The sequence below is a fragment of the Notolepis coatsorum genome, assembly GCF_963971535.1.
Source record: "Notolepis coatsorum genome assembly, chromosome: 15".
Classification (NCBI taxonomy): Eukaryota; Metazoa; Chordata; class Actinopteri; order Aulopiformes; family Paralepididae; genus Notolepis; species Notolepis coatsorum.
In genome coordinates, this window is record NC_140179.1 from 18,240,454 (window position 1) to 18,257,423 (window position 16,970).

Here is a 16,970-nt window from a genome sequence, read left to right on the forward strand (position 1 = left end):
GAGTGACAAGCTACAGAAGATGGCCACAAACAATAGTACGAGTGATGAAGAGGACGAAGCTGAACATTTCATTGCCCCGGAATTCCGGTACAGTACTTAAGTACATTTAAAAGTAGAAACTTTGACTTTTAGTCAAGTGTGTTTTAGCCAGATACTTTTACTTGAGTACGATTTTGAGACGGTACTTAACTTAACCCATACTTTCACTTGAGTATAATTTCTGGGTACTTTTTACACCAGTGATAAAACAATGAAGTTTACAAGACTTCTTTTTTTTTTATCCACTTTTTCTCCCATTTTTCTATATTTTCTCCCATCCCAATTTCGTATCATCCAATTCAACCCTCCCCTGTCACGAACGCTGTTTCTTGCCTCCCACAAGCCGGCTGCAATGTGGACTAAGTCATACATAGCACAAGTCCCCTCCGGTACTTGAGGTAACAGCAGTCGCATCTTTTCACCTGCGCAGCTCGATCTCTCAGTGTCGAGGAGTAACGCGTGGGAGGCTCACGCTGCCCCCGACACTTCCTGATTCTACTGCGCAGGCGCACCAACCGACTTGTAGGAGTCGCTTGTTCACAACGTTCGATCCCCACCCTTCAGTTTTCCCTCCCCGTAATACGGCCAATGTGTATTACTGCGGACGACCAGCTAAACTGAAAACAATGTGGAGAGCTGGATTCGAACACGCGAATCCTAGTGTCTCCACACTGGTGGCGAGTGCCTTGCCCACTACACCACCTAGCCGCCCGTGAAGTTTACAAGACTTCTTAGGCCTTTTGGTGATCTGGGCCGGATTCTCTTCCCCCACTTTGTGTGGTTTGGCCTCGCCATGTTTCTGGCCGGGTCAGCTTCTCTGGTCAGCTGATCTAATGTGAGTTGACCCGGGTGCTGATCCTCTTCCATGTGCATTGTTGGAGTTCATCCGTGGAATACAACACTGTACAACAATATACCATGGAATACAGCTCCGTACAACAATATACCATGGAATACAGCACCATACAACAATATACCATGGAATACAGCACGGTGTGTGTGAGATAGAGAGAGATAGAGAGAGATAGAGAGGGGGGGGGGGGTGAGAGAGATGAGGAAGGGGCAAGAGAGAAATAGCTGGGAGAGTGTGTATGAGAGAGAGAGAGAGGGGGGGGTTCCTAACGTTTTCTTTCCCCTATTATTTCATGCACTTTATTCATGGTTTTAAATTATTATTTTCTTTTAAGTTATTTTGTGCATCACTCTGTTTTGAATTTGATGCAAATTTGCAATGCATGAGGGTCATCCTTTTGTGTTAAATGGCTGCATAAAGCAAGAATTTGTTGACTCATGTTGAGTATTAAAACTTGAAAAATATCAGTTTATGGTAAAAAAAAGCAATAAAATTGCGATTAATCGCGAGTTAACTATGGACAATCATGCGATTAATCGTGTTGAATATTTTGACAGCACTAGTTTTGTTACATTAACGTTATATTACTATTGCTATCGATAAATCTAGGTGTTCTAAAATCTATTGCTATTGGTAAGACTAGAATAAGTTACATTAACTTAATGTTACCGTCTCGGGAAAGTCTCGCATAGCGCTAGGGCTGGGCGATATAACGATAATTATCGCGATATATTTTAATAATCGATATTGAAAAGAAAACATTAATTTTTTTGACCTGCAACAGGGCAGTTTTAAAACCAGAGACAGTGGACAGACTTGTCTTTCTTGCCTGCAACTTAAAGTAATGGCTTTGTGTGCTAGCAGAGCTAGTCTCCAGTCATGAGTCACGGTGCACAAACCGTTTGTCCACCAAAAAAGCACCAAAAGATAGAAAAGAAACTAGCAGAGCCAGAACTGTTCAACTCCCCTGGAGCCACAGCCAGCAGAGAAGCCGGTTTACTTTCGCTTTCAAACCAGCTGCAGCCTGAGAACTGGAGTGTGAGGGGATGTAACACTAAAGATGGCAGCAACGACAAAGAATTGCTGCAAAATAAACATACATCTGTTGTTTAAAAAAAATATATATATATATTCGATTTCTTTTTATTGTTATCGATATCGTTATCGCAATATCATTTTTGGCCATATCGCCCAGCCCTACATAGCACAATGGTGGACTTTCGGGAAGTAAAAAAGCAAATGAGAGCTTCCGATTAGTCACGTCACTCTACTGTGATTGGACCGTTGGCTTGTGCAATGTGGGACACAGTAATTGATTTTTCCGGTTCGCACAGGTATATTCTTAGGGGCAAATGAGTAAAATGGTCGCACTGTAGAGCCCTGCCTGTGGTGCGTAGGCATGACAGCGCAGCTCGAAACGACCTGTTGTATTAAATTAATTGATGTTTAACTTGTCCCTGTGTCCAGTCCTTTCGACTGTAAACAATGATGCATGTAATTATATTAATGTTATTGTGTGTTGTAGCTATGTTATACATTCTGAATTAACCCATTCAGTGCCAACCACGAGTATAGTCGGGTTAACTCGCCATCGCTTGAGTGCCAATCACGAGTAGTCGGGTTTTAATCGTTATTTCTTTTATTAGCGATATCCATTCATTTTTCATCCATCCAGCCTGACGTTATCATTGGAAATACCGCCACCTATCGTCTCCCGGATGGTATTGCACCGGTATCATTGGATTGGACTGTGCATCAAAAAAAGAAGTCCGGTCCAGGTTTGACTTCTGGGGCATGCAGCTGGATACTGGGGGGACTGGGAGCATCGTGGATTATGCGTTTTGGACTATAACGTTGGATCAATGGACGCGATCAATATTTGGAATGGCGATCAGGAATTGGATTAATCTTTTTGCATGACATCAGATGTGAGGTAAGGCCGACCAAAGTACAGAGAAGCAATTTTTCAGACCCCGCTTCTCTTCGTACATGACACATACTATCGATAATCTGGAAAAGATTCATAAATCAGCCGAAAAATTACGTGTTTTGTGTATTCCACTAAAGGGCTATTATCGTGTCTTTCTCTGGAATTACTAGAAATCTCCAAAACTATACTCGTATTCAAAACGGTATAAAACGGAAATGTACAGATGAAAAAACAATCCGTTTCGTACATGTTGACTGCAAGCAAGTCATTGATAAGCGACGGGTGTATTAGACCCATAATTTAAGATATAGTTTAAGCATTCACAAATATCCCCGTCCTCCCATTGATTAAAGCGCTGGCCTACAAGCCCTAATTTGGTCATATGGGCGTGGCTCTGAATGAGTTAACGTTAGTTGGGTACGGTCATTCTATTTAGTTGGTTAGCTAATGTTGATAGCATTGAATAGCATCAACGCTAGCTGGCTACAACAAATTCTCACAAGCTGGCTCGAGTTCTCATAGCCGTGAGTAATCAATCAATCACTCACGCCTAGGGCTGCCGCGGTATTGATGTTTTCCTTACCGCACAAATTTGCGAAATATTTCCTACCGCAGCGGTTACCGCAAAAATAAAATAAAAAGTTTGAAATGCATTTATTTTTTTAGTAGTCTACTCTTTATAGCATATAGCCTGCCTCTAGTCTAAATGTCTATCTTTAGAGTGACTTTGCAGCCAGCGTTTCCGTTAGCCGGTAATTACCGGTATTTGACCGGCAAAATCTGTTGAAGTCCGACATATTTTATCTCTCCGGTCTTAATGTCCGGTGAAAATAATTCCCTGAGTCTAAGCACAATTTGATTATTTGAATTGTATTAAAATAGGCTAAAATTAAATAGCCTATGCGATGAACGAAACGATCATTACATTAGTTTCCTCGTTGCTTCTAATAATGACAACGACGTTGTCAGCGAGAGCTTAGTGCTGGGTGTGCGAACTTTTGTGAAGCTGCAGAGCCAGAGCAACATCAGCACAATGCAGTATTCCAGCAGTACTCCAATTCAGCCAATGTTGGGTGGGGGGCGCTGCTGTGCGGTTCCCAGAAAAGAGCCAATAACAGCTAAATCAGCTTCTCTGCAGCGCCATACTCTTTGCAAATAAGTCGTTGCGAGGTGGAGAGAGTCGTCACGCAAACCACGATAATGTTGCCGTCTCTCTGCTTTCTCAGTTCTTCGCTTGATATAATTAATACAAATGTCCAATATAACGGAATTCGTTAGCTCATAAAAATGTGATTATAACAGACTGCCGTTTAGTGTCGGACCGACTGCCCACATACGCGGTCTATTTTATTTCAAGTCAGCAGCAGCACGGAGTATCGAGGGACTTATTTTATTTGGAATATATTAATTAATGACTGTATACGCAAAAGTAGCCTAGTTTTAAGTAATAATATTATAAATCTACATGCCTTGAGGATGACATTCTTTATATAGCCTGCCTATCAATTGTTTTAAAGCTCAATAAACTATGACCGGAATTAATCTCATTTGTCCGGTAGATTGAAATCTTGCAGGTCACGGAGACCGGCAACAATTTTTTCTAACGGAAACCCTGTTTGCAGCATGAATATTGTTTGGGATTCGGCAAGCACGCATTCGTTATTGAAAGTGAAACACGGATTCGAAGTCTCCCCTCTGGTCGTGCGCCGTTCACTCTGTGTCGCGGGCAGGGGTGGTAGCGCCCGGCGGTTAACCCCCCCCCCCCTTCTTCTTATTATAAAGTTACTACTTATGATAACAAAGGCATTCGTTTTGTGGCATTAACGTTATATAGTTACACGTTCAATAACATCAGCGTATTTACCGGACCATAGCAAGGCAAGCATTACTCAATTCATATCTCAGTTCCTTTCTTTGCTCAGAGCGTGCCGAGTTGTGCCCATTCTGCGGTCTGTTAAAGTTTTCAATCAGACAAGTGTATAGAACGAAGGGCTTTTATTATAACATTCGTTGCAGTAAAATCATTATGCCTCATTTAGTACTCCTGAGGAGTGATAGTAGTCCACTCCGGCAGGGAGCTAACGTTATTAGCCTTGTTGTGAGCTCTGATCAAATGGCTGACATTCAGGAAGTAAAAAACGAATAGGCGCTTGCCGATTGGTGGTAACAGCAGAGGCGGGTACAAGTGGTGTGACGTAATTGGCAGAATCGACTGTCAATCAAAATTGTTCCGTTGCTTTGGTTGAGAGTATTATTATAAAAAACAGCGGTGATGCGGTATTCAGCTAAACTCTGCGGTGGGCGTGATGTAACAGCGATACCGAGGTAATGCGGTAACCGCGGCAGCTCTACTCACGCCCACCCCTACTATGCACACGCATCTGAGGGCCAAACACCCAGCAGACACCAACGTTGGGGCAGCGACATCCGCAGCCACACAACAATAAGGTACAAAAATGAGGGGGCAGAAAATGCCTGCTCTGTGTGCCCAGCGATTTTCAAATAGCACTTTTGCTAGAAAGTCCCATCCCTAGACGGTATAGAGAGTACACCGGTATGAATTTGCGCTATGGTATGGATTTTGACTATACCTTGTGACCGGTAGAGCAGCTCTAAAGTAGCAATGACGTAACCACACCAGGGCTCTACAGTAGACTATTTCACTCACATTTGCCCCTAAAATAGATATGTGTGAAGTGGAAAAATCATTTAGGAGCACAGTGCGAGTAATGGCTTTGCGTAGTCGCGCAGTTTAGAACTATGTGTAATGTAAACTCTGCGACGGGTCCAATGGTCTAACATGCTTTGCATCCTCGCCATTCTGGAATGACCATGTTGCGCTAAAACCTTAACTAATGTTAGCTGCTAACGTTAACTAAACCTATCCCTGGAAACGCTCAGAGGCATCCAATAGTGAGGGAAGGGAGGGCTGAATCCGTCCCCTCCTGATTCGATTCTTGAACCTATTTCATTCAAAAGGAAGATATTGATGGACATTAGCTATAGTATACAGAATAATTTAATTATTTACGTTTCAACAGCGTCAAAATAATAATTACCTTACCTGCCCGCAGACACTTGAGAAAAGGTTTTGCATTTTTCTATTGTAGTTTGCACAATAAATGTTCTTAAAATACCTCTGTACCATGTAAAGAGTACAGTAATAGCTGCCATACCAGTGTTTTACCGCTTCAGAAGCATTAAGATAAATGAATATACCGTGATATACTGTTACAGTCTATGCTTCAAAGTTCAAATTATACCGCGATATACATTTTAGACCATACCGCCCAGCCCTACATGCAATACAACACTGTACAATAATATACCATGGATAGTTCAAGTTTGTTTATTAAATATCACAATAAAATACACGTACTTTACGGTGAAATGCTTGGTTCTGAGCCCTAATAGCGTGCTTCATACAGTAAAAAAAAAAGTTTAAAGTTTAAAAAAAAAAAGTAAGTAAAGAGGAATATACAATATATATATACAGTATACAATAGAACACCATACAACAATATACCATGGAATACAACACTGTACAACAATATACCATGGAATACAGCACAACAATATGAATGAAAAAGTTTATTTTTTAACATGTATTCTCCACATTCCTCCAAACAAATCACAATATCAAGCTCCGTCAAACAGAACAATCATAATGAAAAAGAAATGATAAACAAAAAGTCAAGAGCAATGTAGTTAGTTAGTTGGCATGTTCAAAAAAGGAGTAGAGGGAAGCCAATATACCATGGAATACAGCACTGTACAACAATATACCATAGAATACAGCACCATACAACTAGATACCATGGAATACAGCACAGGCTCAGACAATCGGTGATTGTCGGCAAAAAACGTGATCGTTTTTTATAGCATTGGGGCATTTTTAGCTTTTGTCCTTCGTTGTTTACTTCAAACCCGAAGTACCTCCAAACAGCACTTCTGCCGTTTTCTTTATCAACAAGCACAAGTTGCGGAGGCTCTGCATTTGCCATCTTCAGCTAAAATGTTTGTTTACAAACCGAAGACGGCTCTGTGACTCTGTGAGGGGGAGGGCTGGAGGAGCCGGAGGGTAGGGGTGGACGGTATACGGTATAAACGGTATTAATTTGCTCTGCGGTATGGATTTTGACTATACCGTGTAACCGGTAGAGCAGCGCGACTATTTCAATCGCATTTGCCCCTAAAAATAGATAGAATTAGTCATAGATAATAGATATGTGCAAACTGGAAAAAGTTATTTAGGAGGCTTCGCGCAGTGGTCAACACGCAATTGTCATTTCATAATAAACACATATCACCGCGGCGCACAGCAAGTTTCAATTTCAGTTCCTGGCATTTTTAACCAGTGGAGAAAGGTAAGATATTTCCCTATCGTTTTTCTTATATGAATTATTCTACGTTAATAAAACATACCTGGTGATCAACTACAGTTTGCTGTAAACATTAAGATATGTGTGTAGTGTTATGATAACGACGGCTGCAGCGGGAGCCGGGAGGACGGCTGCAGCAGTGGATTTGCGAATAGCATGCAGCTGCAGAGCCAGGGGCTCTTTCAGGTCTGGTCACAGGCCCGTCAAACAGCGCCCCCCCACCCAACGGCTGAATTGCCAATGAAACCTGAAAGAGCCCCTGGCTCTGCGGCTCTGCAGCTACATATGCTTCTAGCAAAATCCAGCATCCAGCCCTGCTGTTTGCAATGGGAGCAGGAGTCTCGACTCGGGACTTATTTTATTTGGAATATAATGACTTTATACGCAAAAGTAGCCTAGTTTTAAGTTAAAATATTATAAATCTACATGCAGAAACATGTAGAACTGAACAGAAACACTGATACCATGATATATACCGTTACCGTCTATGCTTCAAATTATACTGTGATATAAATTTTAGACCATACCGTCCACCCCTACCGGAGGGGCAAGCGTGCTCTGAACAGCGTGTCAACAACTTGTGGTAGAACACTCGCCAGCTGGTACCGATACTGCAGAAAGTATCGGTATTTCGGGAAATGAGTATCGAAGCCGTTTTAAATATTCAGTATCGATATGTATCTACACACTAGCCCTCAGTCATGAAATGTAATCAAAAAAGTCAACCAACGAACAAGATTCTTGTACCGGATCTCCTCTCTGGTAAACAAGACTGGCAGGAGCACTCATTCAAGGGTACTACGACTATGCTTGCACCTCATGGTACCAAAGCACCTCAAACTAGGCCCTAAAAACAAGGCTACAAACATCACAAAACAACAGCTCAATCACGGTCTGGTATGGAAACTGCACTGCTAAGGAGAGGAAGGCACTCCAGCGAGTGATTAAAACTGCTCAGTACATCTCTGGAGCAGCCTTCCCCTGACTACAGGACATTTAGGCCTTGTCCAGACTAAAACGATTGATCTTTTTCGTTTCGTTTATTTTAAAAAAAAGTTTCCGTAAAATACGAAAACGTCTCATGATAATAAGTGCGTGCCACAAATTTACAAAATAAATGTCTTTCCTGTTTTAGACATCGCTCTTTTATTTTGAAAACCCCCGACCGGAAGTGTTATAGTGTCTGTTGCTAGCAGCTTAACTTGTGTCGGCCGGTTCTGTGCTTTTCGAGCTAAGGTAACATTAGTTTCCAAAGGAGAAGAGCGAAAGACCGCGGCTCACATGCAGCTCAAACTACCTGTTGGAATAAATTAATTGGTGTTTAACTTGTCCCCGTGTGTCCAGTCATTTCGACTAGCAAACGTTGTCTGTATTTAACATTACCTCAGGATACCACTGTCCATTGTATTTAGTTAGCTAATGTTGATAGCATTGGATAGCATCAACGCTAGCTGGCTACAGCTCAACACCAGCCATGGCGATTCTATTTACTAAATTATGGAGGCTTTTTAATCGTCAAGGTAAGAGAGGATTTGTCATGATCAACTGAAGGGGTATGCTATGGAACAATGTGCTTGGCTACTACTTGGGTTTTCAGAAAAAGGCCAGCTATGTGACGCTAATCTCTAGCTAGTTAGTATAATTTAGGACCTGCTCAGAGGCCATTAATCGGCACGCATGCGATGCATGTATGCGATTAGTCTCTGCGATTAACCCATCCCGTCGTCCTCCCGTCGTCCCCCAAGGGCAGCCGGGAGCAGACAGGCGCAACGTGAGCCGCGCCAGAGGACCAATCCAAGTGCTCCTGTCAGTCTTCGTCAAGGACACCACAGCGTTAGCAATCTTGTTGTTGTGCATGTTTTTCCATTGGGTTTATCTTATCGGGGGGAAAACCCTTGCAAGCACGGGGAGAACATGCAAACTCCACACAGAAAGGCCTGGGAGATACCCCACCTGGGTAACTGGCATCATGGAAACCTGGTCCCCAAGCGGGAATCGAACCCTGGACCTTCTTGCTGTGAGGCGACAGTGTTTAACCACTACACCACTGTGCCGTATCGTGTATTGCATCACACACAGTTGCATCATCCCGATCAAGCTCAATAGCTTCTGTAACAGGAACGAAACCACTCTGATGCCATTGTTGTTTAACACTTTGGATGCCACGCCGTGTTTTCCTTTTTACCCCCTTGATGCCCAAACCCACTCCTATGTTAACTTAATATCGCCTAATCTATGTTTTAAATTATGGCTATGTGCCTAATCTGCCCGTTGCTTATCAAAGACTAACTTTCCAGTCAACATTGTCAAGGCAGATTAAACGCTTCATTTCCGTTTGATAGCATTTTGAAAATCACTCGTTTTCGCGGAAAAAAACAACCCATTCTATGATAATCGCCTTTTACTGGAATATTCCAGAACGTTGTCATTTGTCGGCCTATTTATGAATAGTTTTCAAATAAACGCTAGATGATGCGCACGCACGCCCGTGCCGCGCGCTGATAATCGCTGCTCTTATTTCCTGATGGCTTTTACAGTGAAACAGCAATATCACATATAGTGGAAAACGCTTATATATCCGTGAAAACGAGTCTGATTATCCTAAGACTGATAATAGATTCCCTTACCCGACATCAGATGGTATCCAAATGGTATATTCCAATTCCTGATCACCATTCGAAAAAAATCGATAATTGTATTGATCAACCGTGTATACAGTATAACTAGGGATGCCCCGATCACGTTTTTTGCCACCGATACCGATCACCGATCGTCGTGAGACATATCGGCCGATACCGATCCGATACCGATCGTTTTTGATTAAAAAGAAATTAAAAATTATTTTATATAAATTTTTTTTTTTTATTATAAAATATATATATTATATAATTAGACTTGTACTTGTATTATCTGCGAGACATCGCCACCACGCAACAAGCTCCACTGTCTGTGTGTACTCTAGTAGCCTCCAGCTACGGCCAGGATTCTCCGGAGCTGCACCTGGACCTATACTCGAGTAGCCTCGAGCAGAGCTACGGCCAGGATTCTCCGGCGCTGCACCTGGACCCTATTGGCATAACGTTACTTAACTGTGCTCAGCAAGCCCTCAGCTCGAATACGCATCGAATCAGTGTTATAAGACATTGATATCAGGAGCTATCTGTAGCTACTGCTAGCCGGATATATTAACGTTAATACAACGCCTCAGTGAATTATTTAGTTCAATGGGACATTTCGTTTTGAACGGTGAACTAACTTGCGCTAACAGGTAGCATACACGTCTCTACTAGACTTTGTGGAGCGTTTGTTGATGTCAGGAGCTATCGGTAGCTGGCCGACTAGATGTTATAAGACATTGATAAGACATTGATATAAGACATTGATATCAGGAGCTATCTGTAGCTACTGCTAGCCGGCTAGATGACGTTAAGACAACTATTTAGTTCAATCGGACATTTCGTTTTGAACAGTGAACTAACGTCAGCTAACGCAAGCTAACGGAGATATCAACATGGACCACTAGACTTCTGGGGCATTTGTTGATATCCGGAGCTATCAGTAGCTAGCCGGCTAAATACCGTTAGACAATGCCTACTAAAAGTGAATAGTTGACTGGGTAATTTTGTTAGTAACGATAGCTAGGTAGCTAACGTTAGCTCAGGTCGAATGCACTATCTAGACTCAGCAGAGGAGGTCCGCCTCCTCTGTGTTTACAAACTACACGGGTACGGGCGGGGCTAGGGAGGAGGAGCAGTTTGCAGGTCCTGTGCGTCTGAGACAAGCGAGTGAGATATCCACTTGATCAGTTTCCGCGATCGGCGAATATGACTAATTATCGGAATTCCCCGATCGCATATTTATACTGATTATCGGCCGATCGATCGGGGCATCCCTAAGTATAACACATGATCCGCGCGGCTCAGCGGCTAAAGAACGAATTCTGGTAACCCCGGCTGCATCAGTGAGACGTAAAATGTGGAGTCAGAAATCCTTTATCCCATTCACTTTCATTGAGTCCAATCCAAAAGGGTGATTTACCATCTGGGAGACGATAGGGGGCGCTTCTCACATCCGAGAGTCTGGGGTGACTGGAATATCCAACGGTAGGCTCGCTTGATGCAATATGATTTCAGATCGCTAATAATAATAATAAAAAAAAAAAAAAAAACGTGATTTCTCGTGAGTGGGCATTCAACCCGCGGGGGGTAAACCCGAGAAATCTCGGGCGTGGCGCTCAAAGTGTTAATAATAACTCCCGGTGTTTAATAAACACTTCTAGCCAGGACATATAAGACATATATGTATCATGTTTCTTTTTTTGTTGGCTGGGTTTTGCATGCGGATTAAGGGAGATGTCAATCTGTTGTCGACGGTGGTAGTACAGGTGCAGTACATTTAGCTGTAAAAGCCCGATCAAGCGCAATTTAGCTTCTGTAACACGAACGCAACTACTCTGTACGATGCCATTTTTGTTGTGATGTTTTCACACGCGGGGTGAGGGAGAGGTGGGCTATCGCGTCATCGGTTCAGAAGAAGGCGCGTTTCGCTTGTAAAGATGGTGATGCAAGGGCCGTCTTCAGAATTGCGCACTCTGGAAGCCGGTCTCAGAAAGTAGTGTCTTCAGGCTGCCAGAACGCAGTTCCGTGTGGATGAATACACAAACGATCAAATACTTTGCCTGATACGACCGAAATCGGTTTAGTCTGGACATAGCCTTACTCTTACTCTACCAGGGCCACCAGGAGAGCACATAACATAATTAAGGACAGTACACAACTACACACCCCCAGCACAGACTCTTCAACCTCCTGCCGTCAGGCAGGCGCTACAGGAGTCTGAAAGTCACTGTTGTGTGTTTCTGAAGGAACGCGCTGCTCTTTAAAGAGGAGGGGAGAGCTGATGCGGTCATCTGATTGGTAGAGTTCGAGTTGGGCATTCCAGGTGCTTCACCAGACTGCTGGAGCCGATAAGGGGGTACTGGGGGGGAGACTGCATCTACCAGGGCCAACAGAAGAGCACACAACATAATTATGGACAGCACACACCCCCAGCACAGACTCTTCAACCTCCTGCCATCAGGCAGGCGCTACAGGAGTCTGAAAGCCAGGACTACGAGACTGACAAACAGTTTCTATTCACAGGCCATCAGGCTTGTGAACCACACAGACACACACCTTCTTGAAACTGATCCCCCCCCCCCCCCCCCATTTGTTCCAGGCACTGCAGACACTCTGACCTGACTGCTGCTATGAATCACTAAAGACACTTTAACTGCTGCCGCCGTGACCCAGTCACCTCCATTTATACGAGTTCTCTCCTCACCATTGAAAACTCTAGTCTTCCCTTCCCCTCAGGTTAAGAGTCTGGGTGTCATCCTCAATAGCACACGGTCATTCAAATCCCACATAAATAACATCACACGGTCCGCTTACTTCCACCTACGCAACCTTAATCGTCTCCGTCCCTCACTCACACCTATCAGCACCGCTATTCTTGTTCACGTCCTGGTCACATCCCGTCTGGATTACTCCCTCCTCATTGGTCTCCCACACAAGTACCTCTATAAACTCCAACTGGTCCAGAACTCAGCCGTCCACATTATCACCAGAACTCCCTCCACCAACCACATCACTCCTGTTCTCCACCAACTCCACTGGCTGCCTGTTAAGTCACGCACTGACTACAAAGTATTACTACTCACTTGGTTGGTTCTGATTGGTGGGACTGCCTGTATTTTTTCTGTTTTTCATTTTGTTCCCGTCTTTTGTTTGTTTTCTCTTTCTCTCCCGTGATTAATTACAGAAAATCTATCGACGGCACTAAAAATAAATGTATTGTATCATATCATATCACTTTCAAGGCCCTCCAATGGGGACCCTGATGTAAACAAGACGAAAGTCTCTCGAGTCTGCAATCTGTTTCTGTTAAAAGTTTTCAATCAATCAAACTCTTTGAGGATCGCTGCTCGCTCAGGTCTGCCTTTGCTTTTCCTTCTTGCTTTAAACTCTAGCTGAATACCAACATCGTTGTCTTATTTACACAAAGCAGTTTGCATGTTGTCCACAAAGTGCATGTTCACTCAACACTCGGTGATTAGCAGAGATCTCAATGACATGTTACTAAATATTTCGTCATGTGAAGAAATAACGTCATATATCAAAATGTGTTTCGGTTTAAAATGTCTCCGCGAATCACAAACAAAATCATCTACACTTTGTTCAGCGAATCTAACTTGATGAAGTATTGTTAGTCTGTGGTCTGAGGACCAACTCACGTGTAGAGAGTTAAGTTAATTACTACCACCTGTACTAATAAGTTAACCACGTGTAGAGAGTTAAGTTAATTACTACCACCTGTAGGCTACTAATAAGTTCTAATGACACAGGGATGCAATGTCCCCGATCACTCATTACCCTTCTAACTCAATTGTGCAAAAAACTGAACTTTGTGACGAGTCCCTTTTGTTAAACTTAAAGTATTCAATAACAACTGTATTTATATAATATAGCACCATTCATACAGATTACAGTTCAAACGTGCTTTACACACAAAAAACGAAACAAAGGATAAAAACAAGGATGGAAATGATAAGACATTAAAATGATAAATTATTTTGCAATAAAACAATCAACACTGTTCCTGGGACCAGTCCCTTTTTTTCTTCAAAAAGCAAGATATTACACATTGAGGTCACGTATATGTTTACAGAACGCTTTAAACAATTTAAATCGTGGTTATTTGTTGTTTTTGCGTCCAACAGTTTACGCGCCTAGAAGAGTTTCTTACCGTGAGTTGGATAGAATGTCGCTAAAATACATGCGTCCTGCTCCATCCATCCGCCATGCAGCAATAAACAATCTCAGATTATTCCAAACGGGGTTCTATTATTATTATATCCTTGATGATGTTGGGACGCCGTGTGATCATCATCTCCCCGGAAAAACACACGTTGGGGGTTCTTCTTCTCAAACGGGAGAAACACGCGGATCTTCTCGCTGCCGTGCGTCACTGTTGTGTGTTTCTGGAGGAACGCGCTGCTCTTTAAAGGGGAGGGGAGGGGGCGTTCCAGGTGCTGCACCAGACTGCTGGAGCCGATAAGGGGGTGCTGGGGGGGTACTGTATATGCAGGGCCGGAGATAAGGGTCTGCAGGGCCGAGACCGAGTACCCCACCCCCCGAATCTGGGTTGCCAGATAAGCATTTGCGGTTTACAGCTACAGATTGAAGAATGGGTTTGATTGATTGAGCTGTACTGTATTGTACCGTACAATACAGTACAGCTCAATCAATCAAACTCAATACACACAATTGTTAAGGGGATGCAGACCAGAGAAAGACTTTCGTCTTGTTTACGTCATCAGGGCCCCCCATTTTCAATTCATCATAACATATATGACATACATGACATACAGATAGACAGTACTGTTTGTGATACAAAAAGAGTCTAAAAAGAGAGTATATACATTTGAGGGGGAAGAAACTGTACATTGGAGGTGGTTGGGTAGGTGGGGTGGGGGGGGGGGGGGTTAGGTAGGTGGGGTGAAACTGTACATTGGAGGGGGTTGGGTAGGTGGGGGGGGGGGACTGTACATTGGAGGTGGTTGGGTAGGTGGGGTGGGGGTGTATGGTTGGGTAGGTGGGGTGAAACTGTACATTGGAGGGGGTTGGGTTTGGACATTTACAGGGACCAGTTTCGAATTGCAGTCTCCCGTACTAAGGTGCTCTTTGAGAGTGGTTTTGAAAGTGGGTAGTGAGATTCACACTCCTTTACAAAAAGGAATGGTAATAGTAATGGTAATGTGATGGTCTGGCTGGGTATCAGCTTGGGTATACCGGTAGTGTGATGTAGTAGGAAGGGCACCCCATGGGTATATCTTTTCAAACTTATCTTTTTGTAAAGTAGGCCTACCTGACACATAAACTTTGGTTACAATTTTAATCCTTTTCTAGAGGTTTAAATTGCTGGGGTCAAATTGACCTCAAGGAAACCAAATGCAATGTAAATTTGAGGATAGCAGGATGTTAAATGCACACAAGCCTTCCCTGAGCTAGACATGATACAGATCTATAAGCAGATGTATGGATGTCTGGCATCTTTATGTCATGACAGCTAAAGCTCCTTTCGGTTTAGTGTCTGTGGCTGTGCAGGGATTCATGGGAAAGGAAACAGGTTGGTTCGTAATGGGCTGGAGTTAAAAAATGACTTGTACCTGTAGCAAGCTGCCGACACAGCAAGGTGGAAAGATGAACAGAATCACAGGTACCCTCACTTGTTCAGTCCTTGGCGAGGACCAGGGCATGTTTAGCTCTGAGGATGAGCCACAATAGGTCTGCCTGCCCTGGACACACAACATCAGTGTTTTCCAGTTTCTTCCAGTTTCTTTAATAGTTGTCATACAGAAGTACAGAATACTTTCATACAAAATGCTTCTTACTGTTACGCTCCAGAGACTGTGCTAGACAAGATAGTATCAAATAACATAGTATAGCATGTAATTTAGAAGAAGAAAATGAGGTCACAGTGTTCGGTATAGACATATGTACAATGTTCTGAGTTACCATATAATATACAATACTATGCAGTGTACTAATGTACAGTACTATATAGTGCAAAGCAGAAATGGGATGAGGTACAATTTAGGTACAATTTACAGTAAGGTGTACGAGTTGTAGTGCAATCCTTCATCAATAAATATAAAGTGTGGGGAGTGGGTGCTACAGTGTGTTTGTTTAAAGTGGGTGTGTGCTATAAAGTGTGTGGAGTGGGTGCTACAGTGTGTTTGTTTAAAGTGAGTGTGTGCGTGTGGATGTGTGTGCTATGTGCGTTTGGTGGTTGTTGTTGTGTAGTGGTCATTGTTCGTTTAGCAGCCTGATTGCCTGGGGATAGAAGCTTCTTCTGAGTCTTTCTGTGCTCGCCTTGAGACTCCGGTGGTGGTCCACCCGTCACCTCTCACAAGCAACCTAGCACACAACATACTTGTTCACATATATCATTTTTCTTTCACTCTAAAGGAAATATGTCTCACATACAGTAGACCCCCCCCAGTACTTTGTGGAGACGAAGATGGGAGGCCCGTCTGTGGACCTGATGATGAGTACCAGTCTTATGAAACTTGAAATGTATTGTCATTATACAGCATAAGTACAGTACAATGAAAATTAATTTGGCATCCAAACCAAGAGAGTCCAAGAGTGCAAATGTAACAGTAAAGTGCAACAGCGATATACAATGTACAGGTGATTAAACTGGGTACAAAATATACAAGTTCACAAACTGTGCAGGGAGCAACAGTGTTAGCATGATATAGCTAGGATTTGGAATGAAGATCTTTGTGGTGGATTTTACAAATATATATATATTACCTATTTTAGAATTGTAATGGAATTAATATGCATTTCTGTCAGCATAATCTCAAACACCTGCAGATATGAAACTGCTTGTCTTGCATGAAACCTCCTGTTTGAAACTCACAGCTAAACCACAACGCCTTAAACAGCAGCTTTGCACAAACTCCCCGTAACCAATTAAGCACTAACCTTTCGTTCAACCTTTACCAAATTGCCTGACACCTTAGGGCCCTTTCTCACTCACCCTATTCGTTTCTATTTCGTTCCGTTCTGCCCGTTCCGAGATCTGATGCGAACTCCCCCCCCCCCCCCCCCTCTCCCCCCTCTAGTTTGTGTACACACTTCAGTCTGGGTGCGCTCTGGGTTTTGTTTACGGTTTGCGTTTTGAGCTTGTAAGCTTGCCGTAGTCGATGATGTCA

The 16,970-nt window shown here is 43.1% G+C and overlaps 1 long non-coding RNA gene across 1 annotated transcript in view; it reads right to left on the reverse strand.

Annotated features, from left to right (window-relative positions):
* Positions 1-14,199, reverse strand: part of LOC311241460 — a 58,167-nt gene extending 43,968 nt beyond the window's left edge. The window contains exon 1 of the long non-coding RNA XR_014620540.1: positions 13,991-14,199. This is a non-coding gene — a long non-coding RNA (uncharacterized lncRNA). The remainder of the gene's footprint in view (positions 1-13,990) is intronic.
* Between the last annotated feature and the right edge of the window lie 2,771 nt (positions 14,200-16,970).